Source organism: Cebus imitator, unplaced genomic scaffold (assembly GCF_001604975.1).
Source record: "Cebus imitator isolate Cc_AM_T3 unplaced genomic scaffold, Cebus_imitator-1.0 Scaffold95, whole genome shotgun sequence".
NCBI lineage: Eukaryota > Metazoa > Chordata > Mammalia > Primates > Cebidae > Cebus > Cebus imitator.
Genome location: NW_016107410.1, coordinates 4409907 through 4432488, shown reverse-complemented (window position 1 = coordinate 4432488; position 22582 = coordinate 4409907). Strand labels below are relative to the sequence as shown.

At 40.4% G+C, this 22582-nt stretch overlaps 1 protein-coding gene and 1 non-coding gene across 2 annotated transcripts in view; one reads left to right on the top strand and one right to left on the bottom strand.

The window, feature by feature from the left end:
- The window catches only part of NCKAP5 (NCK associated protein 5), a 977727-nt gene that overhangs the window by 304088 nt on the left and 651057 nt on the right, over positions 1–22582 (top strand). The gene's annotated exons all lie outside the window — the stretch shown is intronic.
- LOC119472347 lies at positions 19442–19545 on the bottom strand. Its single transcript, XR_005201489.1, has one exon. It is a non-coding gene; the product is annotated as a U6 spliceosomal RNA (small nuclear RNA).

The following is a 22582-nucleotide window of genomic DNA, read 5'->3' as shown; positions in this document are numbered from 1 at the left end:
TGCTCAGATCCCTGAGGAGAGGGGGAACACGCAGATGGACAGGTACAGGAGCCCAAGTGGGTGTGTGTTACAGTGTGCCCTTTTAGCCCTCGCAGTCGCAGAAGGCTTGCGTGTTAACCACCTCAGTGGACTCTCTGCCTTTTTGCAAGGACAGGGGGCCAGTGTGACAGCTTTCTGTACCCTGAGCTCTTGTCCCACATCCCAGAAGAAACGGGTCTTGAAGGATGAATGCAGGGTTTTATTGAGTGGTGGAGGTAGCTCTTAGCAAGGTGGTTGGGGAGCTGGAAGTGGGGATGGAGTGGGAAGATGATCTTCCCCTGGAGTTTGTCCATTGGCTGAACTCCTCTCCGACTGCCCTCAGCTGAACCTCTCAGTGTTCAGATGTTCCTCTTCTCTTCTTTGCTGCATCATTCCACTGTTATTCTGCTTTTCTTTTCTCCTCATCTGCTTCTAGAGCCTGGGGTTTGGGGTTTATGTGGGTACAGCATGGGGGAGTGTGTCAGGTCAAAAGGCAACTTTTTGGGCACAAAAACAGAAATGCCTGTTCCCACTTAGGGCCATGGGTCTCTATACTTGAGGGTGGGGCCTTTGCCAGGAACCACCCTCTTCTACCCAGTATTTCCCTGTCTCCTGTCCATATCAAATTGAGGAGAAGTCAGGTTGATGTGACTTCAATATTCAGCAAATGCCCTGATGTTACCTCCTCTGGCCAACATTTATAGAGGACTGAGCTCAGAAGTCCAGGCTAGAGATGAACATGGGAAACTGGAAGCAGAGGTTCTGTAAGGTGCATTTTAGCCTTAAAGACTGAGAAAATGCCTTCTCTTTCAGATAGTAAGTGATAATCTCATTACTTCTTCCCACAAGTACTTCACACCTTTTGGTGACACTAGCATGGTTTGTTCCTGAGATGTGCAGGCTGATTTTACAAGGTTCCAATACTAACGCTCTGAGTTTTTGCTTCTCAGTATACTTCCCTTGAGTTTGTGAATAGCTGTATTCTAATAGAGAATTTAGTGTCCACTACCCAGTCCAAGATTGTTTGAATACATCCCAAAGTTTTTTTCAAGTCCTGTCCACCCAAGACCTTGGCTCAGGCTTCAGCTCCTAACAAGACAACCTTGTATTCCTGGCAAAAGAGCTGTGCAGTCACAAGAGAAGCAGCTGACTTTATTCCTTTTTGGCTTTTATTTTGCCAACATCTGGACAATGTATCCTGAGCCAGTTTCTCAGTACATGTTCTGGAAATTTCATTCAAATTGACAATGGGAAATGAGCTTGGCTAGTATTAAAACTGCCTCATTTTGGCCCTCAGGCCAGTGGGATTTCTGGCCGGAGTCTTCTCCAGCAGACATCTCCTTGAGTTTCAGCAGTCCATATAAATCTCTGTCTAGCAGGCGCACCTGGTCAGAGAAGTCTCTGAATGTGAACACATACTCTCTTTTACATGCTCAGCCCTCAGAGCATCCAGCCCCATGCGTCCACTACCCTTAGCCACTCAGGAAGTCCAAAGTCAGGGCCAAGTCTGATTTAGCCTGCAGGAGGCTAAGGTTTAGCTCACCACAGCTCATTCTTTCTCCTCTTTCTGTGCCTCTACCCAACACACTCTTGACAGGGCTTCAGATCTCTTGTCTATGCCTCATAACTTATCCCAAATTGTATGTGTAGGACAGCTCTTGCCCTGGGAGCAGTGATGCCTCATGTATTTGTGCATTCATTTATTCTTTTGTGTATTTATTCAAGATACATTTATTGAGCACCTTATGCATGTCAGGCACAGTATCAGATGCTAGAGGAATAGCAAGGATAGAACAGACAAAAATCCCTGACCTCCTGGAGCTTCCATTCTAGTCAGGGAGGCAGGTTGTCAAGAAAATAATGAAAATGTATAGAAGGCGATGAATGCTATGGAGAAATAAAACAGGAAGGGGGATACAGAGTGTGGAGGTTGTGGTATTTTAGGTTTTAAATGGGTGCTGGCGACAGGGTATTCCCTTGAGGGAATACCTGAAGGAGAGAGGTGATGGGCTAGAGGGGATCCAAGACAGGAGACAGGTTGCAGGTCCTGTCACCCCTCCAGAGGCCAGTTATATTTTTTTCTATAGAGAATAGAAAACCTGGGAGGGGCTTGAGGAGGGGAACGGCATGATGCAATCTACATTTTAACAGCATCATTTTGGCTGCCCTGTTGAGGATATCCTGAAGGACAAAGGCCGGAGCAGGGAAGCCCACTTGGAAGCTGTTGCAATAAGCTGGCAGTTGGAGGTGGTGGTCATGAGGTGGTGGGGAGTGGTGGGATACTGAATATGTTTTGAAAAGAAAGCAGACCTGCTTTTGTGAGATGCAATGTGTAGCATGAGAGAGAGGAGGGTCAGGCAGACACCCAGGTTTGGCCTGGATTGCTACAAGAGGGATAGCACAGGAGGATAGGGAAGACCTGGGATGGGGAGCACAAGTGATGTGGAAACCATGCCACGTGAAGAGCATTACCTCCTCCGTGTGTTTATGAAAGAAGGAAATCATCTTAGACACAGAGGAAATGATGTCTTTGAAACACCTTTAGTCAAATAGTAGTAAGAGCAAACACTTACCTAATGTGTGTGTTAAGCACTGTACATTTTCTCATTCAGCCCTCATAAGACTTTTATAGAGTAGATGACTTTATTATTATTAACACTATTACCATTACTCCTACTACTACTATTTACAGATGAAGAAAAACTAAGGCTCAAAGAAGTTATATAACTGGCATAAATTTCCTCGGTTTACACGTCCCAAGTTTCACACTTGGGCCTGTCTCATTTCAAAGCCTGATTTTTAAATCATTAAAGGGGCCATAGGGGTACCAGTCTGCAGAGAAGGTACTGTGAGGTTTTTTTTTTCTTTTTCCTGAAGCTATTAACCAATTTGCCCATGTTGTTTATGAACCCATCAACTAAGCTGCCATCCATTCAGTCGATAATTATGAAATAATTGTCCACCAGCTCCATGCTGGCTCCAGGGTTGTGATGTTCCACAAACACAAATACGCCCACTATCTTCTTTTAGCTCACTCTTCATGTACAGATACAAATGTCAAATTACAACTGTGATAAGCACTTCAAAGGCATGGCCCAGAGCATGTGAGGGCATTTAATAGAGAGATGTGATCTAGTCTGTGGAAGGAGTGATTTCTTTGAGTTAAGACAAGTAGGAGCTGATCAGGTGAAGGGGGAAGGAGAAGGAAGGAAAGGGTTTTAAGGGGGAAGAAATAGTATTCTCTCCAAGCAGAGACAACAACATGTACAAAGGTCTTATGGCAAGAAGAGACAATGTGCGTCCTCCCATCCTAAGAGGAGGTTTGTGTCACAGGGGCTCAGAGCAAGAAGGGGACAGGTATAAAACAAAAGCCACAGGTCTGTGTAGGCAGGACCAGACCATCCAGAGCTCATCTTGGGATGACCATAATTTATTATCCACAATTTCGAGGGTGCTGACATGTGAAGTGGGATAATTCATTGGCACAACAGGTGGGAAACAGAACTGTCTTGGCCAAACCAAAGTGCTGGTCAGACTATTTGCAGACCAGGTTAAGGACTTTGGTCCTTATTCTAAGAGTGATGGAAAGGCATAATACATTTTAGCAAAGTAGGGGAGGGGTGGAGTGGTCAGGTTTGCATATCTATCTGTCTGTCTATCTATCTATCTATCTATCTATCTATCTATCTATCTATCTATCTATCTATCTTCATTTATTTTTTAGAGACAGGGTCTTGCTTTGTTGCCCAGGCTGGAGTATGATGGTGGCATTGTAGCTTACTTTAACCTCAAAATCCTGGGTTCAAGTGATCCTCTCACCTCAGCTTCCTGAGTAACTAGGACTGCAGGTGTGTGCCACCACACCCAGCTAATTTTTAAACTTTTTTGTAGAGATGGCATCTCACTATGTGGCCCAGGCTGATCGTAAGCTGTTGGGCTCAGGTGATCCTCCCACTTCCAACTCCCAAAGCGCTGGAATCATAGGCATGAACCACCACTCCCAGCCAGGTTTGCATTTTTATAGGATCACTCTGAGTTTAACTGATAGGAGTGTACCAGTATCCGTTTCCTGAATGTTATGCATGTGGCTATGTACAATATTATCATTGGGAAAGCTGTCTGAAGGACACAGGGAAATCTCTGTCATGATTCAACAACATTTTGGGAGTCTAAAATTATTTTAAAATTTAAAAAATATAATTAAGCTTACCCTGGGTGCTAAGAGTAGATAAGAGAGAGACCAGCTGGAAACAGAATTCAGAGAAGAGGTAGCTCTATAGACAGGGCAAGAGTTGATGGTACAATAGAATGGAGGCATTGAAAGAAAGCGAACTGTTTAAAGAGATATTTAACACATAAAGCCATTGGGCTACTCTGGACATATTGCTTTGTGCTTTCCAAGAGGTCCTGCCAAGAGGATCCCTAAAATGCCAAACATGTGAACCTAATGGTTTCAAAGTAGGAAAAAATGAGTTTCCATTATAAATGAACAAACAAAAAACAAGCGTGACAAGCTAATAGCACCAACTTGCAGTGCTAGGGAAGGAGAAGATGTTTTGAAACTGTGTATTCTCATTAGGAAGCAGAATGTTCCTTTTCTCACTTTATCAAGTACCAGCCAGGAAGACAGTGCTGGGGGAATTCAAGGAAGAGGGTACATTTGTTGTTTCATCCAGGAACACAGGGCAGTCGGGCAGGTGGGAGAAGGGGAGGCTGAGTGTGAACCAGGTATGTGCTGCTGTGCAGAGCAGCGGTGGCCCACTGCAGAAGCCTTTCTAATGTGCAGTTTTCCTCCTTTTGCCTGGAAACTCTCCTCTTCCTAGGGCAGCCAGAGTAGTGGCTGGGAAAAGCAGATTCACTCACCTTATGTTGTATCATCGAAGGAAACAAGACAATAATTCCCCTAACCCAAAGGCCACAGAATGGGGGAATATAGGGCTTGAACTGACCACCTACAAATGATCAAAATATCCTCTTTTCGTAGCTAGAGAGAAAACAGTGAAAAGATTTGACACTGCATTTTTACATTGTTAAGGAGTACGAGGTAGAGAGGGTTGAGTGCACAAAATAAACTGCTTTTGGGGACAAAAGTGCTTGAGAGTTATATTTGGAAGGACATATTTTACATTACTCAGCATAAGAGAGAAGACACCAGTATTGGAAGGCCTCTAAGAAGAAATATTTTGGTATGTACTTATTTTCCATATTCGTTTTATGTCTTTGGGAATTTTCTAAACTCCAGCTTTTCTTTGTCATGTGTCGCTTATTTCCTGTAAATCCTTCCCAACTGGACAGCAGGCCGCAGTCTTGATAAGTCACCTTTATTGGATATTGAATTGTCCTTCACTTACTAACCATCAGCAGGAAAACGTTGTCTGCATTGTATTTTATAGCATGGGGAAGTGGGGAGTCAGGAGAAAATTTTTTATTTTTATTTTTATTTTGCTTTGAACCAGTTTTTGAGCCTGCAATTCTCATGATCAATAGCATATAAATTGCAGTATGGCATGTGCGTTAATGGTAGCCACAGTGTTGGTACCAGGACCTTTGGGGATGTGAAAATGTGGTCATGTTGGCTGTAGCAGTGCTATAACTTTGTTCTTCATAGTTTCCAAAAACTACCTGCACCCAAAAACTAAAATGCAGCTTTTGTGTTTTTGTCACACTAGATACGTGGATAAAACAAATGCAGAGATGTATGACGTTGGAATGATTTCTAAACACTGCTCCAAAAATAAAACTCCACACATAGACATATTGAATAGCTCCCTGCTTATTAAGTAGTTATATTCTGAAAGCCACGTGCTTGAAACTTGAATGAATTTTTACTTCATTACTGAATATTTAAATTTTTAATTTAGTAATGGAAGCAGGGAGAGAAGGGATGAGAGACAGGAACTTTCTGGTTTAAAGTGAAAGGAGCTGTCTTGAGTGGCAGATACTCAGCAAGTGGTGTAAGCATGCTGGGGTCATCGCACATCGCTGAGAAGTCTGAAAACAGGAATGCTCACAGGTGGAATGCTGTCCCTGTGCCACATCCCTTTTCTCTCTGCCTGCTAAATTTCATCCTGCCCCTTCTGCAAAGCAGTTTTCTGTGTTTCCTGTCCCATCGCAGAAGGTAGCTGCCACAGAGCTCAAAGTTTGTCACTTTGGTTCAAGTGAATATGTTAAACCCATTTATAATTTCTGTGACAAATTACAATTCACCAAAGAAGGAATCTGTCTTCCGGTTTAGCTGATTTAGTCAGAAGGCAGAGCTGTGCCATGACATGTGCATGCTGTGGGCCCAGCCTGGTGGGAAAGAAAGCAATTCTCAGGGGAAGGCACTTGCTAAGAACTGGTAAATTCTCCCAGAGGGGCCCAGTACACATACACGTCAGAGGGGATGCCAGAATTAAAAGGGGATGGGGAAGGAGAGAACAGCATCCAAACAACGTGGATGACTCGGTACCACCCAGGTTTCCTTTTGAATGTTGTTGTAGAACATTTATACTTTATAATTAACTCCCCCCACACAATGTTGAAAGTTTTATGACCTTATAGTAGCAAGCTGAGAAAAGCACCAAAAAGAATAAAGAGAAAAAATATATCATCCATAACACAACTACATTTAGGAGTATTTCCTTCCAGCCTTATCTCTATGTATATAGTTTTATAGAACTTTTAACATATATAATTTCACAAACCAAGAAGTAAACTTGTTTTTTATTTCACATGTGGCAATCAACCTTTGGTTCAATGAGCCTGGTCATTTTCAGGGCAGGGCTCACTACAGCGATGAGGCAACTAACTACAACACACAGTCCTCAACGAGCCTAAGAAAAGAGTTTGTGCCTGTCAGAACTCACAGAAATCCACCCAGTCTGCTGTTTGTTAAAATGACTCAAGTCTTCTGGTGAGCAAGCTGTAGGTGAGTGTCATTAACTGGATTTGTGACTCACTAATGCATACCAGGGTGATTCCCACTGTCCTGGAAAGTGGCCCTCCTGTCGCATTGCTATCCGTGGATGGAGCGTGGTGGCACACATTCATTCACAAGTTCTCATCCTTGTGTTTTGTGAGGCAGAAGCCCAGTCCTATGCCCATATCACCCAGTGCTCCTTGTGTGGGCCACTTTGTGAACCTATGCTCTGTAAGGGGCCCACAGCCCTGGAAGCTGCCATATGGCTAATTAGAATTTTTCAGGCCATCACCCTAGGATTGTTCTATAAGAGGCTATGAGACTAATCACATCTTTTGTAACATGTTTTACCTTAGCTAACACCAGAAATTTAAGCAGTGCTGGAAATCCATTAATACCCAAATCTCTTAATCTCACACATCTCAGCAAACTCGTATGTGGCCCAATTTCTCATCCCATCTCATCCTCTGAAAATCCATTCAAATTCAGTCTGTCATCTTCAATCTCTCCCCTTCTTGAAATACACCACCTAATAGTCTTCCCTGCATATAGACTACATTGTGAAGATTTGGCATCCTTGCTGCCCTTTCAGATAGATGTGTTTTGCCCACTTCTGTGTATTCCTGCAAATACATGGCTTGGATTCGAGGTTGGCATTGTCCTTGCTTTCCACTACCATATTTGGACCATTTTATTCCTTCTCCATGGATAGGTAAGAGGTAAACATTGCTTAGAGTGGAGTGGAGTGGTGGAGATGATGAGAAATTGTCAGATTTAGAATCTAACTTATAGGGAATCCTACCAGAAGTCTCTCAGTGATTGGATATGAAACTTTCAGGCTCAGTCCTGAATAAACACTTCCTGCTGCTGCTTCCTGATGTCCTCAAACGATTGTTCTCCTTGTCTCCTCAGTCATCGAAGACCTTGACTCCTGAGTCTTTTTGGCTCAGGCATCTTCCATCTCTGCTTCTGCCATTATTCCTCACACCCAAAACCTCCTAGGAATTTCCCAACACCGTGGCCTTCAGTGACTGCATGTCCTTCATCCCCAGTGATCTGCTCTACTCTGTCTCCACTCCCTTATTACATCTTGAACCACCTTCAGAGTCACAATGAAACCACCCCACATGCACATCTCACCTCCTCTCTTACTAGATGATTTGGCAAGTATACTCAACATTATTGAGACCTTCCTTCAGCTCTTTGGTTCCATCACCACCTTTGCTGTCCCTTGTCCGGATTTACACCTTGAAAGAAATCCGTACTTTTCACCACTGCACAACAATTAAACTAGCATCACTGGGATGGGCCTCAGGTATCAGCATTTTTCAACTCTACTTGGTGATTATAATGTGTAGTCAGGGTTGAGAACCATTGCTCCATATTCTGAACATCGAACACCCAGTTCTGCAGTCAAGTTGACAGGTGGGAAATCTCTGTTCATTTGTTAGCAAGTATTAATATGGACTGTAACAGGACTGTGATGAAAATGAAGTATGTTTTAAAGGCTGTAGTTTCAGAAACAGATTAACAGGAGATATTTTGGGGCTTTGATTCACATAGCTTTCTATAGAAGGCTGCCTCCTCCCCAGGGGACCCTTAAAGGCTGAATCTCTGTCATTATTCTCTAAGGCATTGGTTCTCAAATGACACACCAGTGGCACAGTCACTGAAATCATCGATAGTTGATGACTTCCAAATTCATATCTTTATCCCTGACTTCCCCTGACCTTTACACTTTTGTATATCCTGTTACCTGCTTGACATCTCCACGCCTGTCAATAATTCTAACCTAAAATAACCCAAACAGAGCTTTTGATTTTTCTTCTACACATACTTTTGACTTGGTCTTCCCCATTGCATCTAACGGTGATATATATTATCAGCAAAAGTTAACTAAGAGTCTTTCTCAAGATTGCCATTGACTCCTTAATTCCCCTCTTCACATCCAATCCATCAGTGATTTTGAGTAAATCTACCTCACAAATTTATCCCAAAGCTAAGCATTTCACATCTCTTCTATTTCTAACACTCTGCCTCAAGCCCCTTGCACTTCTTGCCCGATGAGTGCAAACCAGTCCTAATTGGTCATCCTGCTTTTACTTTTGCAAGGAGTACCTTTGCTGCAGTGCAATGCAATGCTTCCTTTGTGCTCCGTGGTGCCTTTGTGCTCACTCTTCTCTCACACTGTCCTCAACTCCCTACCTCACACTTTTATTACTCTTTTTTTTTTTTCTGAGACGAAGTTTCACTTTGTTGCCCAGGCTGGAGTGCAGTGGCATGATCTTGGTTCACTACAACCTCTGCCTCCCAGGTTCAAGCCATATTCCTTCCTCAGCCTCCTGAGTAGCTGGGATTACAGGCATGTGCCACCACTGCTTGGCTAATTTTTTATTTTTGGTAGAGACAGGGTTTTACCATGTTGGTCAGGCTGGTCTCAAACTCCTGACCTCAAACAATACACCCACCTTGACCTCCCAAAGTGCTAGGATTACAGTCATGTGACACTGCGATCAGCCATGTTTTTATTACTTTTTTTTTCTTTATTTAGGTCTCTGCTTAAATGTCGCTAATCAAAGAATGACTGACACCTGCCTAAAAGATCCACCATTCCTTACAGTCTCTGGCCACTTACCCAACTTTAGTTCTTCACATCACATCCAAGAGTGAGCTGCGGCTGGCTCATACTGCTCCAGAGAGTTAACTCTACACATCTCTTTCCAACTCTTCCTGCAGTGACATCACATTTTTAGGATGAAACTGTGCAGGGTGGGTGTGCTTACACTATGGCAAAAGCTGCAAATCACATCCTTCCCACTCTCAAGCTTGTTCAACATTTATACCACTGCTTATGGCTACATCAATTCAGATTTAAACTTGTGTGTTTGGGTCTTACTCCCACAGTAGAATTTAAGCTCCATGAGTAGGGAACTTAGGATCTCCTTTACATGTGATTACATCCTGTCTGTGACAGTATCTGGACATAGTTTGCATTTAATAAATATTTATTGGGTGGGTAAATGAATGAATGGTTGGACGGATGGATGGATGAAATTCACATTTTGATAGTCCCATCTCAATTTTTAGACATAAAAAATAAAATTTTTCAAAGAGTAGAATATTTCTAATTTTTGCCCTTTTTCGTTTTCCTTATATTATTGGCCTCGGTAATAATCCTCTGCTCTGAGCACAGGTTTTCTTCTTTATTTTTAAACATGTGCAGATACATGTGTTTCTTTCTGTAGGCCTAATATATTTGTCATTTCTTGCTACTGCAGTGTTTCTTACTTTCATGTATATGTATATATTTAACCTATGGATTTTTTTATATTCTTCAAGATAGTTATGAATCTGGAAACCCTGGGAAACATAGGCAATGAATAGTGTGCTGATACTACATCACATTGCATGATATGTTCAGTGACATAACATGGTAGGTTTAATGTGCTGTCCCCTATGAGCACTGCCTAGCAGGATGCACTGTGCCAATTGTAACAAATGCAGTCATTAACACAGCATGTCCATCAGTGTACCATGCAATCCGTGACACACTGCCTTGGAGGATTTGTGTCTCGATTTTCAGTGAATAAGCCTTCACCTTTAAAATACCTTAGAAGGTGGGATCAAGCAAGTTGAGATCTGACAGGCCTGCAACCCACTCCATACTTCCTCCCATCTAGTTGTGGAAATCATCATCCACCTGTCCCTCACTGCTCTAACATGGAGAGATGGCACACCATGCTGCAGGGACCATTCTGGTGACCCCCTAGCCTGTCAAGTATGGGCACTAATTAATCATAGCACTGTGAAATCTGTCAAGAAGTCCCTTGTGTTTTCAGACATTGCGGCCACTGTAACAAAGAACACAGTGACCTCTGGGTGCTTTTGTCTCTGAGCACATTAGAGAACCCAATTCCTAAAAGAGGAATACTTGGGAATGCAAGAGCTGAATGATTCCATCTTGCAAATACAGTGTTGAGTGGTCGGCACAAAGCTGCTAGGGACTTTCCGAAGAACAAAATACCTCTGGAAAAAGGCAAACTAGTATAAGACCTGATAAGGACAGCCATGCATACTGCCCAGGGCTCTCTGACTCTGGCTCACACAGCCTACCCTGGGTGGGATGAAGATGATTTGCATGAAAAGGAGGAGTTGGGAGCAGTCTTGTCTCCTGCTGCCTTCTAACTGACAGAAGCTGATCCCACTCCCTTTGTGTCCCTAAAGGCATCGTTTGTCACAACATGGTCTGTGAGTCATCTGTTTAAGATCATCTGTGATAGTAGTTAAAATGTTGCTTACTTGGTCCCACCGCAGACCTACTGCATCAAAATCTCAGTTAATCTTCGTTTCCTTCCCTCCCCCATTTCCTTTCTCTGAAGCCCTAAAGAATGTTTAGACTCTTTTTTAAAATTCTTCTATTCATTAGTCATGGATTACAATTATTATATCAAACCTTATGAAATTGCTACGAGACCACAGTTAAGTGGCAAAAATGGCAATTTAATGTGGTTTGATATAACTTTAAAGTCCAGGCTCTGTCCTGGGTGCTGGAAATGTAGACAGGAAAGACAGGAGTTTACAGTTTGAGTGGAGAGATACGAGTAAAGAGATGGATAATCTAACGTGGTTAAGTGTGGTGGGTGCTGTGCTGCTTTATTTACAGTTGGCAAATTTGGGAGGACATTTGAATACCAGTATTTTGAAATATGGATAACCTTAAATTATTTAGATACAGTCTCAGATAACAGATTGATAATAGATAAGTTAGTTTGGTATTTACTGAGCTTGACATCAACAAGAAATATGTATAATAGAGTAATAATTTTTAGTGGTGTGCATCTGAGGATGGAGTGAATAAAATATCAAAATTACCTGAAGGTCTTTGAATTACATATTTCTCTTCCCAGTGGAGCATCACTATGTTCCTCTAAGAAAGAGAGTCCATTCTACCTTATCCTCCTTAGAAACATTGCATGAAAGAGTTCTTGTTAGTGAGGGAAATTAGTCATGTTCTTCAGGTGTGTGAGTACAAAAAAAAAAAAAAAAAAAAATCTGCTCACTTCCAGAGTGACAAGTCAGAGAAGGGTGCTGGGTCTGACCCAGTTGGCCATTTTTTATGTTGCTATATTCTGACATCTTTATAGCTGTATATATACCCTAGTAAGTGTTTTTTCCATGAGTAAAAGAATGGAATGTGGTTGTAGGAGATAACAAGGAATTTATTTGATCTAGTAGTCTTAGTGATTCCATTCATAGATAAATGGAATTAATGTAATTGACAAGGGTTGATAAGAAAGTCATTGGTAAATATTATAATCTGATTAGAAACATGTATGAACAGCTAGTGTGGTTTGTATGAAGCAAGTGACTAGAATAATACTTAAGCGAAACCATTTTTGCAATGTTGTGTGAGAAGTGTGGAAACGATATCACGTCTGAGGATGTGAGCTGGCTGCTGAGATAAGGAAGAAGACACAGGTGCAATAAGCATAAGAAACAGAATGCTTCAGGGATAGAATGACTTGTTTTCCCAAATATACTTTTAAGATGTATATTCATCTCTTCATTCAAAAAGAAATCCCTGTTTACTCTTGCAGTAGGAAGCTTGGCCATCTCCAAACTCTTATTACCTTTATTATTTAATGCCACTCAAGTTAGATTCATCAAGGATTGCTGTTATAGGTCATTCATTGTCTCATTTTTGGCTTGTCAATTTGTTTGGAAGATCTTTGCAGACATGTCATGTATCTTACTGTCTCCTCTTTATGTGTTGTCGAGGGGTATCCTGAGCCATTGTTGTCAGTCAAATTAATAGAATATTATGGCAATTACAGAGGATCCAACTTAATGCAAAATGAAGTCTTAATAAACATTTGTGGAATGGAATGAGAGGAGGAAGAAAAGAAAGCTAAGTCTTCCAGGGTTTGAGATATCATGTTTTCTTTTGGTAAAACTTAGTTTGGTCAGAGGAAAGGACCTTTGAGGGGAAATTAGTTCGCTGAACATCCTTCAAGATGAGGAGACCAAGAGCTACTTTTCATTAGTAAAGTGAGAGCTAGAATTTATTATCTTCAACTTAAACAAAAAGTCAGTTACCTCCAAGTTACAAAAAAAAAAAAAAATTGCTAATCAACTCAAGGTAGTTGTGAATAGCTTGCTACTGCTGTGATCTGATGTAATTCTTAAATTATTCCCCTTTGCCCATGAAAAGCCATCCCTCATATGTATGGCAGTGGATATAATTTTAAAACATAATAATTTGCTGGCCAAGGATCATATATTTTGAGAATTTCATTCAAGAGGACTTGTGCAGGGCATAGGAACAGAGGTTTGCTTTCTAATACCCAGAAGCTTAAATAACCATGTGACTGTTAGCAATGCCCAGTGGATTTGCTTCTGAAACCATATATTTAAAACCAGAGACAACACAAAGGTTTCCAGAATTGTGGCTGTTATTTACTGATGTTCTTTTAAATTGTTTTCTATAAAATGTATGGCCTACTTACAGGATGGGACAGAAAGGGCAAATACCAGTGAAAGACAGTTTAGAAAGAAAGTGAGATTAGTATTTCAAATAACTAGCTATTCTTCCCCAAAGTTAACACGCATAGCACTTTATCAGTTGCTAATTGCAAACTGAAGAATCACCTTGTCAAAAGACAGCCTATCTTTTCCATTCTGGCTGAAGGTTTCCTTAATTATTTTTTCTCCATTGGTATCAAGGAGAAGGCCATCTGTCTTAGCAGAAATAAATTAATGGCTGCCATTGAGCATATTACAATGCTTGGTTAAAATATGGCTACCCCATCTCTGTTCCTGGCAACTTAGCCCACTTGTTCAATTAGGTCCCTTTCATACCCATAAAGATTCTGAGATATCAAAAGTCATGGAATTATTTGATCCCTGAAAGACCTTCAAAGACCAAAGCAACCTCGAGTTTATATGCTTTATTAAAAATAGCCCAGGGCCATGGATTCATAGCATAGAGGGCCTGCTTCATAGAATTTTTTTTTTTTCTCAGTGATTTAGTATTGTGTTCTTTTTAAAGACCAAAAGAGAAAAGTTCCATAAACTTCTCATTATTTCCAGGATATTCTTCCTCCTGACACATTCATTGTTTAAAATGTACACAACTTCTGGTTTCTCTCCGTTACTGAGAAACATAAGAACAGAGAGAGAAACAAGGAAAATTGATAGTTAAATTCTCAAGAATTTAAATAATATTGACTCTGTTGAAATTACTTTGATTTTTCCCTGCACATAACCGATCATATGGCAGGATGATAGAAATGGGAAAGTGGCCTTGTATTTTATTATTTTTATTTATTTATTTATTTATTTTTGAAACTGAGTCTCAGTCTGTCACCCAGGCTGGAGTGCAGTGGCAAGATCTTGGCTCATTGCAGCCTCTGCCTCTTAGGTTTAAGCAATTCTCCTGCCTCAGCCTCCCAGGTTCAGGCAATTCTCCTGCCTCAGCCTCCCAGGGTCAAGCAATTCTCCTGCCTCAGCCACCTGAGTACCTGGGACTATAGGCACCCACCACCATGCCCAGCTAATTTCTGTATTTTTTTTGTAGAGACAGGGTTTCGCCATGTGGCTCAGGCTGGTCTCGAACTCCTGACTTCAAGTGATCTGCCTGCCTCGACTTCCCGAAGTGCTAAGATTACAGGTGTCAGCCACCACGCCTGACCATGGCCTTATATTTTAAAGAAAGCATATATGTCATTGCACATTCTCTTGGAAAGAGAAAGTAAACTTTTCAGACTAAAACAGAAAATACTTGGGTTTTAGTCTTGATGACACCATGTAACAGGCCTCCTGCTTTAGCAAATCAGGAATAAGAAGTATTAATATAGGAATAAAAAGACTATTCCTGTCTTCTTATGTACCAAAAAAGAACTTGATACTCATTGTATTATTTTTGCTGGAATGCTAAAGAATGAAAAGAATTGATTAATAATGGTACAATAGGGTTTAATCTTTCAGAACAAAGGTTGCACTATAAGATGGGGGTGCGTGATTCAGGTTCCTAGTATGTGAGTAAAGACCTTAGGCTCTGAATGCTTACTTACTATATTCTGTTACTAAGAAGTTAGAATGCGATGACAGAATCATTCGTGTACATATAGAACTGGTATGTTTTCATAGGAACCTTACGTCTTTGAACATCTGCTGGCAGCCTCAGAGAATGGCATGTTGCTGTTACTCTACACAGAGAATTTCACTCCACCGCTTCACAGCGTTAAAAACTAAATGTCTGTCATGGGAAATTGCTGTATTTTTTCTTAACCAAATTATTAAATTCAAATATTTGAATGCAGCAGACAAAAAATATAATAAACCCATATAATTCAGCTTATCCTTCAATCATGCTCTTCAAATATTCCAGGAATCTATTACTTGCTAATATTAAAATCTAGACTTTTTGAGTATTTGATTCAAACGTTTGTACTTGAAGGAATAAAATGTTTAGACCATCTGAGTGTAGCCCATATTACATAGTGTTTATTAACTTTGGGGGGCAAAATTGTTTAAACATATGCATTCCCTGCTACAGCATGAAATTTGTCGTAAGAATGGTCTATTGTATCCAAGGAGGCTGATTATTGGTATAATGAGTGTATTTGTTTGCTAGGGCTGCCAATAGCAAAGTGCCACGGTGAATGGCTTAAAGAACAGAAATTCATTTTCTTACAATTCTGAAAGCTAGAAGTTTGAGATCAACATGTAGGCAGGTTGGGCTTCTGTAACCTCTCCCCTTGGCTACAGATGTCCACCTTCTTGCTGTGTGTTCACATGGTCATCTTTTTGTGCATCCACGTGTCTCTCTCTGGTAATGACTTAATCTTTTCTTCTGCAAGGATACCAGTCGCATTGGATTGGGGCCCACCCTAACCACCCTATTTGAACATAATTACCTCTTTAAAAATCCTATCCCCAAATATAACTCCATTCTAAAGTACTGGGGGTAACGTATGAACTTAACCCCATCACAATGAGGGAGATTATTTTTACGTCAGTCTGATGAGAACTCATCCCTATAGCACATACATTTAGCAGAGCATTAATGCAGAACACCAGATTGGTAGTTACTTCTTCTATAAGCCTGCATCTCAAGTTGTCCTGCATTTGGAGCATCAAGGATGAGAAATCTCAAGGTAATGAGGACTCCAAGGCCAGAAAAGTTTAGAGGAAGTTCAAGAAGTTCAACTACACAATAGCAGCAGACGGATTTAAAGCCAGGTGTGCTGAGTGTGGGTCCATATACTATGTGAAAAATTAAAATTGTCTGTCCTATTGGCATATTTTTAAGTTGTGTCCTTTATGATGATAAAATGAGGAAGAGTGGGGATCAGAAAGCAAATTGAAAAGAGGCCTGAGTTCTAGCTAGGCTACAGGAAGTTTGTCAATCTTTGGCCAAGCCCCTAAATGTTCATTGTTCAGTATTTATTATAAAAATGTCACTTATGCCTCTCTAATAGACCCCTAGGATCATGGGGACAAAACAGGGTGACAGTATTTAACGAGTGTCCCTTCTGTTCCTGTAGCAGTGAGACCCAGTAGGGATGTACCTCTGCCAAACAGAAGCCTGCTCCCTGTCGCTTTTAGAGATGAAATCAACGTTATCAGCCACCCCTGTAGCAAAAAGAGAAACTCTTACCTAAAGACCATAACCCTTCATTTTACAAATGAGATGTTTCAGCCCCAGAAAGGGGAAGTATTTAAAATTTTGCATTTGCTTATTAGCTTAGCTGGAAGTGAGACTACCATCTTGTTTTACCAAATTTGGTTCGTCCTTTAATTTCATCTCATAATTCCAGCAATATGTATGAAAATAGTATTTGCGGTTTTGCTTCTAAATGCATCTTCAACTTGCGGTTTCCTGCATTTTCCTCTACAATTCATCATCACATGAAAACCAGGTGAGGGCATTAACTTTCTTTTGAAACCTTACCAAGACATTTGTGCCAAAGGACAAAATCATCATGAAGCTCAATCCTTGTGCTGAAATGTATTCACTTCAGCTGTTTGCACTTGGCTTGGTTAAAGGAAAGGAAAAACATGGCCTTGTGAACCTGCAGACTGGGATTGATTCCCAACTCAGCTGCTTACTTGGTGTGTGGTAGATTACAAATTGAATTCCTAGTCTGAGTCTGCTTCCTTATTTGTAAGAGTAATAATAACAGTAACTACCTAGCCAGCTAACTGTAAGGAAGAGACAAAACATATATATGTCAGGAGTTTAATACCAGGCACACTCCAGACAGTTGGTAAATGGTACCTATCTTTGCTCTGCTTTTCTCTTGGCGCTCTAAGAAATGATGACTATTTTAGTCTACAGAAGGTGTGATTTTCCAACCCTCTGGATTGATTGAAGGCCCACACCTCTTAATTCTTGGAATTTCAGATACTTGAGACTCTGTAAAATGGAAAATTTGTTCTACCTAGTTCTGACAGATGATCAGCAGTGTGTCCTCAAGAGCAAATGCCTTGAAAAACAACAAATGCTATATAAAGTGTCAAATAGGAAGCCTGACTAGCGATTCATTTTATTTATAAAATTTATGTCCCAATTTTCATACTCTGATTAGCATATAAAATCAATTTTTGGAACTGAAATAGAAAATAACATATCAGTTCTAATTACTTCACTTAGAAAAGTAATTCTTAAAGATGGAAATAATTTTCATAATAGGCAATTGATTATAATAGTAATGTGAGCAGTGAATAATTATTTGAACTCAGCTTTTAATGGGTCTTTTAATGGCAACATAGAATATGTAAAAGTAAGGATATGTATGCACGATCAATATATCATTAGGCAAAAATTATTAATTTAACTTTTTTGTGGCTTCTCAGTCTGTACATTTTTTTTAGAACAAGTGGCGGATTTAAAATGCAGAGATTTGCAGTGCAGGTAAAATACATATGGGATTAAGGGGATTTGTATAATTGCTGACTTCTAGCTCTCTTTTTACAAGAGTGATAATATCCAAAATCTTTGCTTGCAATTATTCAACTAAAGGAAGGCAAAAGGTACACCCATCCTGGCTAAAACACCCAATTAATAGTCAAATATGAAGAATTATTAGCAGTCTAATAATTCAGATTTGGCTTATATTTCTGTTGTCAAGTGTAGCAATTTGCTTCAAGTCATGTTTTTTTGTTTTGATTAAGAGTGAGAAGGGTAAGAAACGGTAACACGGTGATTATAGGTCAGAAGTAGATTGCCTGCATTTGTATCCTAATACCACTGAGACATTTCATGTATACCAGGAAAGGTTGGGCAAATTACTTTACTGCTCCGAGTCTAGATTTGGGCACTTATAAAATGGGGATGACAGCATGCTTGCACCATTGGGCCATATGAAACTTAAGGAAGACATTTTATGCAAAACAGCTCAATGAATATCACACAATTAGCACTCAGCAAACGTGTGTCATTGTTAAAGAAGGTAACGAATGACCTCAAGTAATGGACCTGTGTTTGGTTTTCTATTCTCTTTGATTCAAGTAGAGACCCAGCTCAGCAACATACTGTAAAGGAGCTGATCTGATCGTTCTTACCAAGATAAAAAAAAAAAAAATCTAACATCAATCCGTTCACTGTTTTCCTGCACTGCAGCAGTGTGAGGGGCACCCTAAATTAGGAATTTTGCTAATTATTTTCTGGCAGGGCATCTGCTACTCCACATGCTTCATTACTGTCATTCCACCTTTAAAACAGGCAGCAGCCTCCTTCAAGGAGATTGTTATGACTGGAGAACAGCTTGATAACCAAGCCCAATCTACATATACTCAGTACAAGGAAATTCTTTTTATATGTAAATACAGAGAAATGGTCATAGGTGGTGTGGAGGGATAGAAGGAGCATGAACTTGGGAGCTGGACAGCCATGCTCTTGAATCTCCACTTGGCCACTCTCCACCTATGAAGTGTCAGACAGTGTATCCAACTCTCGTGATCAATAGCTTTTAAAATCTGGGTGATAATATCTATTTGCTGAGAAGTTTCGATTAAATAAGATTACGAATGTAAAAGTGCCCAAGCTAGCTTCTGTCACATGGCATGCTCTCCATGACACATACTTTAAACTCCCACCACCATGAGAACTGCCAATTCATTTTTCAAAAGAAATGAATATGACATAGCACCAGCTTTATATGTATTCATTCACACGATCCTCTTAAAAGCCCTATGAAACAGGAATCATTATTATTATCCCCATTTTACAGATGAGAAATCTGAGACACAAAGTGGCTGAGAGACTTGGCCAAGGTCAAATGGTCATTAAGTCACAGAGCCATGCTTTGAATCCAGACAGGATGGCTCCAGCATCCACACTTAGAACCATTGAAATAAACCATCTCTCAACAGATTACTAATGGCCTTCTTTTCTTCCCTTGTCTTTTCTTCTCCCAGCAAATTGAGTCCCTCCTATAGCCTTTATTACAGTGCCTAGATCTCTGTATGCACATGGGAGGTTGCAAGGTCCTCCTTTGTGTCTTTAATTTTTTTCCCTTTTAAATGGAGTGCTTCACAAACCTGGGTGTCATCCTTGCACAGGGCCATCCGAATCTTCTCTTAGCTTCCAGTTTTAGTACATGTGCTGCTGAAACAAGCACCTTCCTTGTGTGTGAATCGCTTTCAGTTCCACACAACATCCAGTGCAGCCCCTCACTATGTAGGTGAGCAAAATAAACATGATATAAACACCGTAGCAAAGGAGATTTGAGAAGTTTTCTGTAGCATGGTGTTCAGCAATGCGGCCTGATAGGCTCTAAGGACTTAGATATGATTATGGAAAGTGTTGAAAGAAAGTAGAAGATGCTAGATCGCCACCACTCTCAGTTCTACTAGTAATTCGGTGGTGGCTGACAAGTTGAACAGAGTGTGGCTAATGTGGATAGTAGCTGTAGAAATGTGGGACTATCGAGTCTTTCCATGTGACTTCACTTCCACACTCTATTTGTTGTGCTCATCAAGGGCATGGCTTTTCCTAGTCATGGAAGGAGCAGAGAGCATTAACACTCATTGGTAATGCATTAAGGGTCCCAAGCCAGGCTTCAAACACAGCCCCCAGTGACTCCAGAGCCTTTCCTCTTATGACGTATGATACCATCTGCTGACTAATGACCTCTTCAGACTTCAGGCCCTAGGATTTATCTAAAAAAGAGGGAGAAAAGTACCTAAACATCATCATTCCCTGCTTTTTTGCCTGGAGCAACTCTGGAAAGAATTAACTCCCGATCTGCTATGAAACTCCAGGAGCTGCTAGTCAGAGTGATAGCAAGTGCACTTCCGAACTAATTCTGGGATGACTTAATTTGTAGAGGCTTTGTATTCATTCTGCCTGTGAACATTAAAGGAAAGTTCAGAGAAACGAAGAGCAAGTTTTAGATTCATAATTATTTCAAAAAAGAGCTGGCAAGGAGTCCCATTGCTGGGTAGTCAAGGTTTCATTTTTTGAGACCAGAAATTTCCCTAGAAAGGGAACCTTTTTGGAAAAGTGGTGTCAAGCAGTACACCTGTACAGTGATGGATCTGCTTGTGAAGGGCTCAGTCCATAGCTCTGTTGTCTAACCGTGCATTGGGTATTGACATGCTGTCTCACTCTGAGCAAGTCATTTGACTTCCCACCTCGGGTCAGCCATCTGTGAAGTGAAGGAAAGCTTCCAGACCTCCTCTAGAAGCAGAGAAAATAGCAGGGTGAAAGAAGCACTTAATTTTCTAGGGGTGAATATAAATTTCTGTTTATCATTAATCTCAGAATCCTTAAAAAATGTTATTTTCAAATACAGTGGACATATTTTCTGAAACATTCAAGTCTTAAGCATAAGCATGCCAACAATTACATGTTTATGTATTGACTATATCATTAATGCCTCAAAATCATTATTCTAAAACCTCATTTTCTGTCTAAAAAGTTAGATAGAAAAATGCACCATTGAGACAATTGGCTGCATAAAAACATCTGAACATTTTGTGAGGTTTTTTTTTTTGGCTGAAATTATTATATGCTCTTAAGTATTGATTTTTTTTGGCTGAAATTATTATATGCTCTTAAGTATTGATTTTTTTGGCTGAAATTATTATATGCTCTTAAGTATTGATTTTTTATTCTAAAAATGAGGCATTGAACTTGATTCTGGTTAATTGGGTGCATTAGAGAGTGGGATTCTGGTTAATGGAGTCTTATCATGTTTATTTAAAATGGAATCTTTCATTTGGTGCTTTGATGGTGTTTATCAGGCAATTTCTTTAGCTCAGTGAAAAAAACAAAGGTGCATTTAAAAATAACTCAAGAGGAAATGTTATATTGAGCCTGTTTTCTCAGAGCACTTGACTGAAGCTTAGAGAAGCAATTTAGGTGTCCTTATTAGATGTAAAGCCCCAGGGTGCCCTCTGAAGTCTCCTTGAGGACACACTTTTTCTCATCACCCAGAATCTCCTTTCTTGACAATTCAGAGATGGTGCTGTTAGACAGGGGTCTACACATGTGTAACACACATGTGAGCTAAACATAGCTGCCTGAGAGAGGAAGAACTGTAATTCCTGACAGTTGTGTAAATAGCATCCTCTCCCACCAGCTGGAAACCCATCCAAGAAACAGCCTAACCTCCACACCAGGGTCGCTGTCCTCAAACCGAAGGACCAGGAACAGAGAGGCAAAATGCTCTCTTCGCAGTCATTATTTGTCACTTTGTGTGTGGAAATGTGGCATGCTTCCTCCAGGGAGGAGTTGTAGTTACTGGAAGTCATTCTTGTCTGGCAGCTTTCCCCATCTTTAATGGGCACCTCAGGTGACATCAACCTGTAGCCCAGCTGCTGTTGCTAAGGTTCAACCACTTAAAACAGGTCCTGGGATGGCTGTTTATGCACTTAAGTGGAAAAGCAGTACCCAAGTCATCCCTGAGATTTAGCGAGGACAGAATAATTGCTTTCCTTTCAGTGGCAGGTGATGCATTTGCCACCATGGAGCAGAACATGCTGCTGCTCTCTGTCATAACGGGAGCAACGGGAGAGGAACGCAGGAGGAAATAGAAAATGTCAAAGAGCTCTGGGTTGAAAATTGCATTTTACAGATGCCATTAAGCTCTGTTGGGAGAGAAGATGAAAATGCTAATTGACAGATTTAGTTATGTTTTATTGTCTTTGAGTTGCTGAGTAAGTCATCAGATGATGTTGTTTAATCATTAATGTTAAACTTTAGAAGAATCCATCAAGTGTTTGCCATTCATCTTTTACCCTCTCCACAAATGTATCTTAAACTACTAAAACCTGCCGGCAAAGGAGTATAAATATTTATATTCAGCCCAAGAACTGATAAAAGTCTTAATCACACAGCATAAGAATATTAATTATAGAATAAAAATTGCATTTCAGTCAGGACAATTAGGATATCTTTTATTCTTTTACCTAAAACTACACGTACACTCACATATATGCACACATACTTTTGCACACGTTTGCTCATTTTTAATCCATAAAATAAGAATAATAACAGTATATGTCACAGTGGGAATGTGTGTGCATGTATGTCTGTGCATGTATTAAATGAGTTAATATGTGCTTAGAACATAGTATATGCTTAATTCTTCTTCTTTTAATACAGGGCCTTGCACTGTAGCCCAGGCTAGAGTACAGTGGCACAATTATAGC